The 9335-nt window shown below is 32.7% G+C and overlaps 1 non-coding gene across 1 annotated transcript; it reads left to right on the top strand.

Moving 5' to 3' along the window:
* Positions 1-4674: 4674 nt before the first annotated feature.
* Trnap-cgg (transfer RNA proline (anticodon CGG)) lies at positions 4675-4746 on the top strand. The gene has a single exon. It is a non-coding gene; the product is annotated as a tRNA-Pro (tRNA).
* The last annotated feature ends 4589 nt before the right edge of the window (positions 4747-9335 follow it).

A 9335-nucleotide genomic window follows, 5' to 3' on the forward strand; every position in this document is an offset into this window, starting at 1 on the left:
ACGTCCGAACGAAGGCGACTAGGGATCGTATCTTACCAGAAGTTGAACCTACCATATAGAAACTTGGCACCGGTTACTACGGGTAAAGGTTTTGAACCGGCGGTAACATATATGTTTTGTTTCTAGAATTTGTAGAAGATAAAGTCATATCTGTATAAAACAAATGGTTTAGGTATTTTGGAATTCACATTTTGATCATATTTTCAAACAAAGTTTATTACCGTAAAACGGGGTAACTTTGACCAACAATCATTTTTTTCACATGACCATCAATAATTCAATTTATGAAAACTGTTTTCTACGTTTGAAAGCCTATTAATTGTGTATCAAATAGGCAAAATTTTGTTTGTATTTGAAATTTCTTTCTGTTAGTAAAAATGTAATTTCAAAATCTAAACATATCTTTTTTTTCCAAGACTCGCAAACCAACATCCTGATGATATTAAAAAGCATTTAGAGGCAAACGGGTTGTTGAATGTGAAAGAACAACTTTTTTCTTTGTATATGAGCAGTTAAAGTGCTATTTTTGTTGTCATTTAATGATAAATTTTTGATATTTTAAAAATAAGGACATTTTCCAAGAATAAGCCCGTATTGGACAAATGGATAGTAACCCGGATAGAGACAAATGGATAGAAATCGTTGACTTTGAAGAAAAAATGAAAATGGAAATAGTGGGAGGGCCTAGGGGAATATATGAAGGTAAAATTTCATTTGTATTTCGAAGCTCAAACTATTAAGCAATTATAATTATTTTGCCCCTTAATGTAGGCAGCATCATAGTTCTTTTTTCGCTTATAAATATTTTTAAAATAAAACGTTAAAAAGTGATCAATATTACCCCGGATTACGGTAACTATTTTAGTATTGTTTCTAGAATTTGTAGAAGATAAAGTCATATTTCAATCTTCCAAACTTTTTTTGTGTACAGGACTCGATTAAAACCGTAAGAATATTATTCAAATAAAATCTATTTTAAGTTAATTTTATGAGGAATTGCTTAAATAGCTTAGCTTATAAACCTGTTTATAATAGAATTTTTGTCTACAAATAATTTCGCTCCAGCATAAAGATTCAACAATAATTTTAAAAACAAATAAATCTGATGCAATCCAAATATAAAAAAGAAACTATACATAAAGATTAATTTGATTTTTCATTATTCTGTTTAGAGCTTTTAAATTTACCATAAACTGCGCCGTAAATGTCAGGCAAAATGTTCTTCTGTAAACTCAAAATTTTAAATTCTTAATCAAATTTAGATGAACGACAAAAGTGAATCAAGAGTAACAATCTCGACTTAAAACTTAAAAATCTTATCCCAGGTCCACAAATCTACTGCAGATTTAAAAGAAATTTCACTCTTGTTGATAGATATTTAAAGACTGTACTTGAAAAACCCTATCAAAAGTTATTCACAAACGAAGTGGGTACATGAATTTTGGGTACAGTCCTTAGTTTCGAATATCGAATTTTTAATAAGATTAGACTCACCAAGCTTGCCTGATTGTCTGGATTTTGCCCTAATGTTTTGACTTTATTTGCAAAATCAATGAAAATTTTAAATTTCGTTATAACAATTATGTATGTTGTGTCCAAAACCTTTTTTTAAACAAAGTGTTTCCAAATAAACTGGCTGGTGTGTTTCGATAAAAAACAACTTTTAGTGTTATTTTATTCTTGATTTCAATTCAAGAAATCCTAAATTTTCTTGTATATTGCCTAGATTTTACCTTGTAAACTTTGAAATCGAATGCCCGGATTTTGCAACGTTTCATGAGAAAATAGTCCGGATTTGACCTGCCCGTATAAGTACAGAAAAATCCTTTCCGATGTTCTGGTTCCATTTTTTGAATAGGAATTTTGTGCCTGTGACCGGATTTTGATCAAGTTTATTATTCTTGATTTTCAGTTCGGTTCATCATTGGGACAAAATCCTGATTCGAATCATGGTTTTGCATTTAAAAATAAAATTAGACTAATTTTCCATTTTTGAAACTTATCATTCTAGAATGTTAGAAGAAAATATTTAAAATAACAGAATTCATTCGGAATTTTCATTCAGATTCACTAGTTGAAGAATTGAAGAAAATTTCTATCTATATGAATTTTTTTTTCAATTCTTCAACATTCAAAATTCAAATAAGACATTTCTGGTCAAGAATTCTGTCTGTTCTGTTCATAATTATTGGGAATTTTTGTATGGAATTAAGATTCAGAAATCGATTTCAAATTAGGAGTTCAAAATTTTTATTAAGGTTTAAAATGCAAAATTCAGATTCGGAATTGAAATGCGAAATTGCTCAAAACAAAACACAAAAAAGGTGAAAACCACTATTTTATAATAGTAAGATCTGAACTCATTTTCAAAATTGCGTTCTTTGACAAATCTAAATTTTGATTTGTAGGTATAATTTTTAATAATGGGACAAACTATTAATGGTAATTTATTGTTGGTAAAATTGCTTTTACTTAATCTTTAGGATCAGAAAAATACAGCTGGAAACATATTTTATTGGTTTGTTTTTTATATTGTAGCTACTACAAAAACACAGATTTGAACTAAAATCTGATTGTATAGAGTTTACAAGAGTTGAAAATAAATCTGATTTGAACCCCAAACAAGTTTTTCATTCAAATCAAGCCTACAAGATACCTCATTTATCTTTCAAAGCTCCAAAAAAAACTGCACACTTTTAGGGCTTTTCCGAAATTCTTTATGTATATGCATTTTTCAACCAAGAATGTTATAGGAAAATTTTTGTCACCAAAACCTCACCCATGCGGCAGTTCTTTCTATGGCCCTGATTCATGGTGTATAATTTTTTTTGTAGTCGTTCAAGAAATGTTTAACATCACCTTATCCAAAACCAAAAGGATAGCCAAGCTTAAACGAAGAATGAATAGGATGGGAACTATTTTCAACCCTTTAATTCAAAGTGTTGTTTTAAAACAACACTAATCAAAATCCAAATATCTCGGAAACGTGCGTGGATATTTTTAAGTGACCCAATTAAAAAGAATATTTCAGAGATTTAAAGGAATTAGCTCATGGTATTTTGAATACTATATTTTAATGTATGTGTGATATATTCAACAAAGTATGTAAAAAAATGGCAAAAATCAATTCTTTTAAGTAGTTTTTGAAAAATCGCAGTTATTTCTTCAAATTTGAAAATTCTTACAAATTTTCTAATTCTTATAAATCAGAAACACCTTCTTGCACCCAATTGACAAGGTTTGGAAGGAATTTCCAAATCGGTTGACAAATATGAACTGAAAATCGGTTGAAAAAATATAAACTGAATTATGCATTTTAGAAAGAGTGTTTTTGCTAAGATTTTGGACCGAATTGGACATACCTAGGTACTATTAAAAATATCTGGTTTTTATCAGAAATTTTCAAGAATAGATTAAAGTGAAAAATAACATCACTAACAGTCAAAATCACTCGATATGTTGAAAATTAGGAACACATGTCAAATTAGGAACACCTTCCCTTCTGCTAAAGATTTCTTTTAGCAGTCTTTGAAATCCCGTTTTTTTATTTTGTTATTTATAAACATCTACAAAAATTTCAAACTCATGCTGAATCTTTCGCAGAAATTACACGACCTTTGTTAATTTTCAATTGATAGAACGTCTAGCTCATAGTCCTCGATTGGAAAAACCGTAAACTGGGGGAACTTTGATCACTTTTTTCAATCTTTTTTGAATATTTTGGAAGGGGTTGCTTTTTCGTAATACCTAAAAGCTTTGAAACCCTTACTGAGGTGGGGAGTATTAAACATGATCATTGATTGCAGTAAATTCAAACGACATTGGTAGTTATAATTAAATGTTTGTTACAAAACCAGATTTCGAGTTTCGGGGTAACTTTGATCACAATGGTTTTAACGTATCTCAACATCTTAAAAATTATTGTTTTGATGCCATTAAGCGCAGAAGGCTCAGAACATCGATAACAGTAATTTTTTGTTTGGACTCAATTGAATTTTTCAACGTTTTCTTTAAAAAACAAATATACTCGAAAGATGGACAATGTTGCTGCATACATTTAGGGGCAAAAATTTTAAACATTTCTCAATATTATTTGGCCTCAAAAACAAATAAAATTTTGCCCTCATGCAATTCCCTAAGTCTTCGTACTGTTCCCATGTTATTTTTTTTTTAATCCAAACTATTTGATAGGGTTTTAACCTAATTTTCTTTTCAGGCTTTTTCATGGAAAATGGCCGTTTTTTTTCACTATCCAAAAATTATCACAGAATGATCATAAAAATAACACTTAAACTTAACCTTAACCAAGAAAATAGTTGAACTTTCACATTAAACAACCCATCTGCTCCTAAATGCTTAATTTTGATCAGGAGAGATGTTTTTTTGTGAGCCTTCAAAAAACCAGATATTTTAAGATTTTAAAATTATAATTTAAGTAAAATAAAACAACTTCTAATAAAAACCAAATTAAGATCATTTGTAACTCAATCTACAGGCTTTCAAATGTAGTAAAAAGTTTCCAGATACTTAACTTCATACTTAGTTAATGATGCGTATCTGCAAAAATTTCATGTTGATCAAAGTTACCCCGCTGATCAAAGTTCCCCCAGTTTCCGGTACTTCAATTGTTATCGAGGCTGGTGTTACTAGTGATTTTCCAGCGACATTTACAACGGCTCGTTGGTCTAGGGGTATGATTCTCGCTTCGGGTGCGAGAGGTCCCGGGTTCAATTCCCGGACGAGCCCGGAAGATACTTTTTTTCAACTTTTAAATTTGTAGAGACCAACTAGTTTTTTGGTTTCATTAATTCTAAATAGCAATAAAAAGTCTATCGTAGATGTGCAATAATGCTTTATCGTTGAATTTTGAACACTCATTTACGTTTGAACTCAAACTTAATCTAAACATTTATCAATTTTTTCTTCTTCTGTGTTCTAGGATCTTTCTTTTCCCAGAATCCAAAATGTTGCCGATCATGCACAGATGCATATCTTAGTCAAATTGAATATCCTTTTAAAAATTCAGCTGCACAATCCTCGCTAAAGACAATAATATAAAAAAAGTCAGGCTTGACAGTTTGAAGACAGAGCTTGCTAGCAGAGCAAGAGCCACGAAAAAAATCCCCCCTCAGGGAGCACTTTTCCACGGGATGCGACTGCGGAAAACTGCCGTGTGGTATTGTAAATTTATTAGCCACGAATAAAAATCACGTTCTCGTAATAATTCGTCACACAGCGCTCCTGGAAGTTAGCTGGCATTTGGCTAGGCAGCTTTCCCGAAAGAGTTTCTTCTTTTTTTCTGGATTGGTTGTGGGGAAGAACGAAGAGGAAATAGGAATAGGAAATGGGAAATAAAATTCACCCTTCACAAAAACCAGCGACTGCAACTGGTATCGAGTGGGAGAATGTTTTACCGCAAACAGCAGCACTTTTACACCCCCTTAATATTTTTGTTTTTTTTTTATTTCTACCGAAAATAAAACACACCGAAAAGGGACAGATTTTGTTCCCTGCTTTTGCTCTATTTCCCGACCAAAAGGAGGAAAAAAAAACCTCCTAAGAAGCCCACAGTTCCCGGTTTTATATTTTCGTGAGAATGTAGTGACAAAAAAAGGAAAAACCCCGAAAGCCCAACCAATTTATGATTGCATCCATGTTTAATGTGTTACTGTACTTCATTTAAGAATCTTGATGATAGCCACACAAGGAGAGGGCAATTTCCATGCAGTGGCAACTTTCGCCATGTTTATTTCATGTTACTGCATAAAATTAGGAGTAATTCGGGAAACGGGTTAAATAATTGATATGATTTTTTTTTGCTTTGCACATGCTTCGCGCTGTTTGAGGAGATGCATTAAATTTAACGACGAGTGCAAATTAAATGAAAGACTTGCTTTTAAAAATTCATACGATAGCTGATGCTGAATATAATCAATCCATATATCAATAGAAACTTTTCAATTTATGATAGAATCATGACACAGTCGATTTTTCGCAAAAAAAAATCTAACGGTTTACTCCCGTAATTTGCAGGTAATATTAAAATGTTCCCGAGATTTCAAAACTGGTTCCTTCCGAAATTTGCAGGAAGTTTAGAGATCATTTTTGCATTCCCCCGTTCTTTCTAATCCGTTCCAAATTTTTATTTAATTTTTGTCTCAAATTAAAGTGCTTTGTACTTTAAAACTGAATCGTTTATTTAAGAATATAATTAGCTTCGGTGGAATCATGTCAATTTCAAATTTCATATCCGATCCCTTCTGCTGTGTTTATTGTTGGATATGGATGGTCCGGAACAGATTGGATTTGGTTGAACAATTTTGTTACTCATCACTGCTACTGTCTCCGGTGGTTTTTTGTTCCTGGTTCCCGGCTTGTTGAACGTTAGCAAAGCTTTTCCCGAACGACATGATCCATCAATCATGAATCTAAAAAAGAAACGAAACGTTCATGATTCAATTCATGTGTTGTTCTGTTACTCTTTGTGAAGAAAAGTTTAGCTGATTATGAATTACCTTCCGTACCAAATGTTGCGATTTGTTGAGAGACTGGTCAGCTAAAATTTGGTACAGTATGAAGCTGGGCCTCACTATACCTATAATTTTCTTGCGTTTTCATCCCTTGTTATTGAACAATTATGGGGGGATGCTGGATATGTTGCATCCACATTCAGTCATCGGGTAGCTCAGAATATTTGTCGTCCTACGTTCATCCATTTTGTAGAACACAGCTTCAATCTTTATGGAAAAAAAACGAATAGAAGAACGAACTTTTGGCATTGGTTGAGCCAACTCACTTGCGTTACCACTTCCACATATTCGCTTGTGCCACTTGACAAGTTAGCTATTTTGGCTGTTCCTGGCATGTTGAAAAAGAGTTTTTTTTCTTGCTAAAACTACTCGATCGGTTATGCTAATAAAAATTGTCGACCACCTAACATTTTTAAAACTAACCGTTAAACAATTATTACTGCAGTTGTCACACGGCAGAAAAGGATGCAAAACATTGGTTCACTCACACATCAGCAAGAAACACGGAAAACTATATGAGCTTCCCGTGACACAGGAGGTTAATGCCCTGTATTCCTACATGATTTTCAAATTCCTGTGCACTCGGAGATATTTCATCCCATATTACAGAAGAAATGATGCTTCACAAAAATCGGGAGAGTTTTCATTCGAATTTCGCGACATTTGAACACTTTTCTTGTGTGTCGGAGAGTTATGGTCCCGAGCGAAATAAATGTAATCTTAGGGTGTACACTAGGGTGTCTCAAAATTGCATAACTTCTGAGAATCTGGGGGCTCACCCTCCAAATGGTAGATTAGAAAGCGCAGAACCAACTTTTGTATGTGGCAGATTAAAAAAAATAATGTTTAGAGGTTCCGCAAGCGCGATCTTTGAAAAAAGTCTACTTTCTAAAGATTTGATTTTAAATAAATTCTGGATCCAAAAATTTTCATAAAATTTATATATTTTATATTTTTTTAAATTTTGTATGAGTTAAATACTACATGCCAAAAATAAAAAATGAACTAAATTTGTATCAATATGTAAAACAAGCAAGCTAATTCGAAGAAAAAAAAATTTTTTGGTCCAAAAATTTTGTATTCAACTGGCCAAAATGAGTACCATGCGTAAAATATTTTTGATACCAATGCCATCAAAATATGCGGATTTTTGTGCACTTAAACTTTGCTGAACAGAACATGTTTTTGTATCATCGTGTGAAAAGCTATTCGCGGTTTAATCCTTAATAAAAATCACAATTTAGGATATTTTTTATTTAATTTATTTAATTGGTCTTAATAAATACCTACTTTAAAATCAAAATACTTGCAAAAAAGACTTTGATGGTTTAAGGGAGTCATCAGAAGGCCATATGCCAAATTTGAGCTAAATCGGACAACAGGAAGGGGTTGCACTGAATCTCAAGTGTGAAAGGGATTCTGAGACATAGTGTTCTAAAGAAGCATAAAAAACTGGTTTTTCATCAAACATTTTTTTCTTTACCGATCGATTGCTTGGTTATGTTAATTTTAATAAAATTTCAATTAAGACTAACATTTAACCTGAAGACTGCAACTCGATTGGACTTAAAACCAGTCTTCCGAAAATCAATCAAAACAAACAGTCAGGATGCGTTTCCTGTTGGAAACATTCAGATTGTATAATGGGATAGCGCCTCTCGCAACTGCTTCGCCTGGCTGGTATGCAATCTCGATCAGCGCTCCTATCAGCTATGCAAACCGAGTCGCATCATTCAGAATTATCGGTTTAGCAAACATCGCATATCGGAGATGAGTGAGATACAAACTGATCCATTCTGAATGTAGCTCACTCAGTATCTGCCTGAATTATATGAAATTCAAAATTATTTTTTGCAGGACGAGAAAAATCAAACAGTTGTGCGGGACACCATAAATTCTCAGTAGTTTTAACGTGACGGACGACAGTTTAATAAGAGAACTTGTAAACTTTGAAAAACATGGCGAAAGTGAACATCTATCCCTCACAAACACAACTTCAATTTGATTTTGATCATACTGATGTTAAAAAACGTTATAACAACAAATAAATTTATTAATTTGCTATATATCAAATCAAACAAAATACGCTAATGATCGGCTTCATGTATCACTCACTCACTGCCTGATCCATTCACTCCTGATCGAAGACCAACAAGATTCGCCATATGCATTGCGCATTGGTGAGATTCCAATTTGATGATGGTGCTGCACTGTTTTGACAGCAAGCATCGTACGAGGTGATCTGTATTTTAGCGATGAATTGAACGATCGATGATCGGGTAGGTCCAGTAGCAATCAATAACGAAACCCGACCGTTGTACGTTCAGTTGCGAAGTGCAATAAGAATTGAAAATGAGTTATGGCTGTTCAAAGATTGTGTTTTTGTGCTAAATTGTCGTTTAACACACAATGAGTACATTATACTCATTGCGTTTTACAGGACAATTTGTAACCAAAATAAATCTTTGAACAGCCATAACTTTTTTGTTTGAAGTCCAATTGAGTTGCAGTCTTCAGGTGAAATGTTAGTCTTAATTGAAATTTTAATAAAATCTACATAATCAAGCGATCGATTGGTAAAGAAAAAAATGTTTGATGAAAAACCAGTTTTTTATGCTTCTTTAGAACACTATGTCTCAGAATCCCTTTCACACATGAGATTCAGTGCAACCCCTTCCTGTTGTCCGATTCTGCTCGAATTTGGCATATAGCCTTCTGATAACTCCCTTAAACCACCAAAGTCTTTTTTGCAAGTATTTTGATTTTAAAGTAGGTATTTATTAAGACAAACTTGATAAATTAAAT

The sequence above is a fragment of the Uranotaenia lowii genome, chromosome 2 (assembly GCF_029784155.1).
Source record: "Uranotaenia lowii strain MFRU-FL chromosome 2, ASM2978415v1, whole genome shotgun sequence".
NCBI classification, from domain to species: domain Eukaryota; kingdom Metazoa; phylum Arthropoda; class Insecta; order Diptera; family Culicidae; genus Uranotaenia; species Uranotaenia lowii.